We start from the raw sequence: 6,312 nt of genomic DNA, 5'->3' as shown, positions 1-6,312 counted from the left end.
TGAGACCCAACCATCCGACATTGGTTTCTGAGTGCATTTTATCTGCACCACCTTCTTTTGGTGGGCACAGAGATATAAAGATGGATAACTGAGGGGATGCATTAGGAAGTGGTTATGCAGAGGATTTCTCAGCATTTTCAACTTCTCTTTCCCATGCATGACAGAAGAATGGAAAATAGAGTCAGGTGAGAAGGTGGAGAGACAGTTTGGGAGTAAGGTAGTTGCCTTGCATGTAGCCTACCCTGGTGTGATCCTGGTTTCTTGAGCAACAGCAGTGGTCACCCTGAGCAGAGCCAGGAGTAGCCCCTGAGAGCCCTGGAGTATATCCCCCAAATAAGTTTAAAATAATTAAATATTGTCATATGCAAACAAACGCAGCTGCTACCTATTTGCAAGTTTTCAAATAATTATACAGTTATTGAGACAAAAGTCAAAATTACCTGAAATACTTCCCCCTACCCACCTAGGGATAGATAACCATAATTAACATTTAATTAAGTTTTTGAGAAATGTCTATTCATATGCATTTATAGGCATGTCCTCATGTTCATACATTAATGGGATCATATTGGACCCTGGTCCCTGTCATCTGCTTCAATCACTTAATGTTTTCATGGGCATCTTTCAGTGTTAACTATCATCTTTCTCTTTTTTGCTGTATCACCGATTGAGCCCAAAGACTCCCACATCAAAGGCATGTGCTCTACCAATGAGCCACATTCCCAGTCCAGTTATTATCATTTTGATGGCTGCATACTACTCCACAGGTGGATTTCACCATTGAAGAATATCCCATAGTTCTAAGCACTTAGGTTTTTCAAGTGTTGTAACTATCGCCAAGGATGCTGAGGTGGATCATTGAAACATGAGCTTTATGCAGCAACACCCAACACGAGCACCTGTTTTTCCTCTACCATTTCTCACACTGGCTTTTAAAAAAAAATGGATGTTTTCCAATTTGACAGAGAAAGTTATACCCATTATCTTTTATTCTTCCTGTCTGATGAATAGAGAGGCTGGGTTTCTTCTGTTTACTAGTTATTCGAAGCTCTCTGTGCATTAAAGTCAGTTGTCTATGCTCAAAGCAGCGATGTTTCCAAGCAGCTCCCTAACATAGAATCAGCAGACCTGAGTCATACATCGTATAGGTTCCTTACCTCTGGGCCCAGGACCAACAGCCCTAAAACTCATACCTGAATGAAGCTTTTCTCGAGAGGACATCCTCTCAGAAAGCTCCTTCAGAGTCGTCTTTCACTTCAGCACCACATGGGGTTGGAGGGTCTCCAGAGGGCTCGGGCCAAGATGGCAAGATCCTCTTTCAAAAAGCACAAACATGCAGAAGATGTGACCACAAACAGAATAGTTTTTCCAGTATGAGGACACACACACACACACACACACACACACACACACACACACAATGTGTCCTCTTGTTTGACCTCAGATTGCTTCTCAAACCCCACGTCATCAAATGGCCCCCAAAGCACCATGCAGAATGAGTTGGGGTCACAGTTAGGCTTTCTCTGAGGAGACCCATTTGCACATTCGGAATTCATGAGTGGCACGCAGGGGAGCGCCTTCTGCCTCCCTGTGCCCTGTTTTTTATTAGGGTCTTTGACTTTTTTTTTTCTTTTTTTGGGTCACACCCAGCGATACACAAGGGTTACTCCTGGCTCTGCACTCGGGAATTACCCCTGGCAGTGCTGAGGGGACGCTCTGGAATGCTGGGAATTGAACCCAGGTCGGCCACCTGCAAGGCAACCGCCCTACCCGATGTGCTATTGCTCCAGCCCCTAGCTTTTTTTTTTTTTAAGTAACTGGTACCCACCATTCACATATCAGTGCTCTCACCCCCATCCTAGCTCATACGCATTTCTCCCAAGTTTGTCCCTCAGGTTCCCCGTTTGTGGTAGTGGTGACTTTGACTGTGGCACTAGAGTGTCCTGTGAATGGCGGGCAACAGTGGGAGACCAAAGCAATGGAGTCTCTTCTGTTGTGATGTGGGGGCTATTTATTTCTCTCTTCCTTCTCGCAGGCACACCAAATTCTATTTGGTGAGGTTCCTCCAAGTGTAGACAACTTAAGTAAGTCCTAAGCCACCCCCTTATGCTCTGCTCCTGCTTTCTTGGTTGCTGTGGGAGGGCGAGGGACGGGGGTGCTCTCAGCGCTGCCTAGGGACCCCCAGGCTACTTCAGCCGTGCTCAGGAGACCGGCCACGAGGCCGTGCTGGGGACTGAACTTGGGACCTTGCACACAGAAGACTCAGGCTCTCCTGCCTGCGCCGTGGCCACACCCTCTTCTGCTAAATTTCCATAACCATCAGCTGATTTTTTTCCATCTGTCTCAGACACAAAGACCCTGTCGGGCGGGGCCTTTGCCTTTCTGCCCCTTCCTCCCTCCTGCACCCTGTTGCGCTCTGGCATCTCCTGGGAAAGGAGGGCACAAAGCGGAAGTGGAAGAAGGGAGCGACCCCTCTGAGAGACATTCGGCATTGGCAGCAGCTCTGAGAAAGGCTGTGCCTGTGAGGAGTGTGGAGGCCAGGGAGAACGCCCCAGGGAAGCAGGCTCAGGACCACACGCTCCCCCCTTCCCCGGGCCCCCCCGCGAGTTCCCCCACTCCCTCACTGTCTCTGCGCGCCAGGTCTGAGGAGAAGGATGCACACCTTCTGTCAGCAGCCCACCGTGAGCCTCCCCAAGGCCAAGCAACCGAGGAGGGAGAAGCGAGAGAGGAAAGAGAAGAGAGAGTGGAGAGAGACGAGAGAGAGGAGAGAGAGGAGAGAGTGGAGAGAGACGAGAGAGAGGAGAGAGAAGGGAGAGTGGAGAGAGACGAGGGAGACGAGGGAGACGAGAGAGACGAGAGAGACGAGAGAGAAGGTCGAGTGGGGAGAGACGCGAGAGACGAGAGAGGTAGAGTACAGGAACCAGGTAAGAACCTTTCGGCAGCCCTCCCCCCCCCCCCCCGCCCCCGGGACTGTGCTGGTGTGTGTCGGGGGTGGGAGGGGCGCATGGCGTGTCTGTTGAGAGCTTGTCCGAGCTTGCCCCTGACTTATGACCAAATGACAGAGAGAAGTGAACCCCACTGGCCAGCACTGTTCCCCCCAAGGCACTGGAAACATCTCTTACGTAGGTCTCCCCGGTGATTTTATTTTATTTATTTATTTTTTGGCTTTTTGGGTCACACCCGGCGATACACAGGGGTTACTCCTGGCTCTGCACTCAGGAATTACCCCTGGCCGTGCTCAGGGGACCATATGGGATGCTGGGATTTGAACCCAGGTCGGCCGCGTGCAAGGCAAACGCCCTACCCGCTGTGCTATCTCTCCAGCCCCATCCCCCTCCCCGGTTATTTTAGAGAATGAAATTTCTCTCCCCACCACCTTCAGTGCTGGGGCCACACCCAGGGGTTACTCCTGACTCTGCACTCAGGGATCACTCCTGGTGGTGCTCAGGGGCACCATACGGGACGCTAAGGACCGAACCCGGGTCGGCTGCATGCAAGGCGAGTACCTACCCGCCATCCTACCTCTCTGGCCCTGGAGAATTAAAATGTCTCTGTTCCTGTCCCCATTGTCATCAGGGATGTCAATAATTGACTTGTGCTGCTTGTTTTTTTTAAAAAAAATTTTGTTCTCAAATTGTGTTTTAGGTGGGGAGTCTCCCTGGGTGCCCAATGTCCTGAGCCCACCGGTCTTGGCGTGGTTCTGGTTTGATTTAGAGCGCCCCCTAGCAGTGCTTTGGGGCTACTCCTGGCTCTGTGTTGGGGAGACTATATGGTACCAGGTATCGAACCCTGGCCTCCGCACGCCAAGTACACACTCCCAGCCTTTGAACATCTCCGCAACCCCTTGGGCCCATCTCCTTTCATGCCACTCCACCACTCAACAATTCAACACCCACATACCCTCTGCTCTCGGCCCAAGAACTCTGTCTCGCCCCATCAGACTTTCTCAAGTCCAGGAAATCTGGTTTTTTGTTTGTTTGGTTTTTTGTTTGTTTGTTTAAATTTTTTTAAAATTCCACCATCCTGTTGTTGCTGTTGTCATGTGCAAAAGTTTCATTCCTGGGGGCTGGAGCGATAGCACAGTGGGTAAGGCGTTTGCCTTGCAAGCGGCCCACCTGGGTTCGATTCCCAGCATCCCATATGCTGGGAATTACCCCGAGCACCGCCAGGAGTAATTCCTGAGAGTAAGCCAGGAGTAACCCCTGAGCATCACCGGGTGTGACCCAAAAAGAAAAAAAGAAAGTTTCATTGTTGGTTGTGGTCTTGCCCATATTCTAACTCGCGGTTTCCCTGGGGCTGCACACCAGCCCGCCCAGACCACGGCTTGCCGAGGTTTCCTCCCCCGAGCTGGGGGGCCCACAGGCCTCAGGCCCTCACTCAGGCACGGGCGGTCGCCGCGGAGCGCACACGCATGCGCATCAACGGTCCCGCTCCCAATCTAGGTGCTTGTATGCTGAGCGGGGGTGGGGGAACGGTGTGTGTGTGTGTGTGTGTGTGTGTGTGTGTGTGTGTGTGTGTGTGTGTGTGTGTGTGTGTGTGTGTGTGTGTGTGTGTGTGTGTGTGTGTGTTGGGGAGTTACTTACTCTCACCTGGTCTCTGCGCCGCAAGAATAGCTCGCGGTGTCAGAAACCACGGACCACGGTGCCTCCAGACCCAAATCACGCCGAGCACGTGTGAGGCCGAGGGGTTTGGAACTTATGATCAGAGGACAGTGATGGCCCCCGGGCCCCCAAATGAGCAATTTTGGTTTTGTTTTGGGGGGGTCATCCTGGCTGTGCTCAGGGCTTACTCCTGGCACAGTGCTCAGTGGTAACTCCCGGCCGGTGCCCAGGGGAACTGTATGTGATGTGGGGAAGAGAGCCTGGGCTGACCACATGCACTCACTCTGGTCTCTCTAGCCCTGACAGACAGGAATGACTTAGCAAGGGTGTCAAGAGAGGATTCTGAGGGCTGGAGAGAGAGTCCAGCAGGTAGGGCTCTTGCCTTGCTCGTGGCCAATCTGGTTTGACCCCAGCACTCCATATGGTCCCCAAGTACTACCAGGAGTAATTCTCTAGTGCAGAGCCAGGAGTAGACCCTGAGCACAGCCAAGTGCAGCCCCCAAGCCAAATATACAAAAAAAAAAAATAAAAGTCTTAGAGTGGAGGCAGACTTCTGAACTCAGACTCAGAGAGGAGTTGAAAGAACAAAATTTGGTTTCTGCAGCTTACAAATAAGTTTGCTATCCTATTGTGTATGTTGTTTCCTCAATTAAAAAAAAAAGTGTTACTGAAAGAGATTATACTTCAAATATCCACGGTTTGGTTGGCTGGTTACATCTGTGAGGAAAACAAAAGCACCCTCCCCTCCTCTTCCCACCCCCACCCAAACACATTGAAAAGTACAATTCAAGGCTTGAGCAATAGCACAGGGGGTAGGGTGTTTGCCTTGCACACGGCCGGCCGACCCGGGTGTGATTCCCAGCATCCCATATGGTCCCTCAAGCACTGCCTGGAGTAATTTCTGAGTGCAAAGCCAGGAGTAACCCCTGTACATCACTGGGTGTGACCCAAAAAGGAAAAAAAAAGTATTATTCAGGCCTATTCAAGAACATCCGAAGAAACAGCAGCCAAACGCACCCTGTGACCTTGGAACCCGCTGGTCTTGGGGCAAGGGGGGCGGCTAACCTGATCAATTTTGCTGTGGCTGATCCACTTGGGGAACTAAACTATGAAAATGTGGCGGAATGAGGCCTTTGCCTTGATTTCTCCATCTGGAATTTGAGAACTTTGCCGAGCAGCATTTGCAGCCCAGACAGAGCGTACCTGGTCCCCTGTGGAGGCGAGTCTGGAGCTGGGAAGATGCCCCTGGGACCCAGACCCGCTGACTCGTCTCTGCTCAGTGGGTACAAGCTTCTAGGAAGCGCTGCTGATTCTACTTCCTGCTGGAGAGCCTCGGGGAGTTTGTTGGGAGCATCATTTACTACTGTTAAATAAAGCACCCCCAGTTGCCCGTGGCCAGCATCCTGGCTGTTACGGGAACCGTCCCTTGAGGTGATTCTCCAGCACCTCAAAAGGGCACTTTTTATAATGACAGTAGCTTTTTTTCCCCTGAAAGTCAACCATTCCAGAGAAATACCCAACATTATATTTTAGGTTCTGCATTTTTCAACACACACACACACACACACGGCTATTTATTAGATGACAAAAATTCTGAGTATTACAAAAAACTGCTATATTTGGAGGGAGGAGAAAGAACATAGAGACACAAAATGTACAAATGCCTACATGTAACTAATGAAATATTTCAACCACCACTGACAAGAGGGGA

This window comes from Sorex araneus, chromosome 7, assembly GCF_027595985.1.
Source record: "Sorex araneus isolate mSorAra2 chromosome 7, mSorAra2.pri, whole genome shotgun sequence".
Classification (NCBI taxonomy): Eukaryota; Metazoa; Chordata; class Mammalia; order Eulipotyphla; family Soricidae; genus Sorex; species Sorex araneus.
This window is presented reverse-complemented; position numbering follows the sequence as displayed.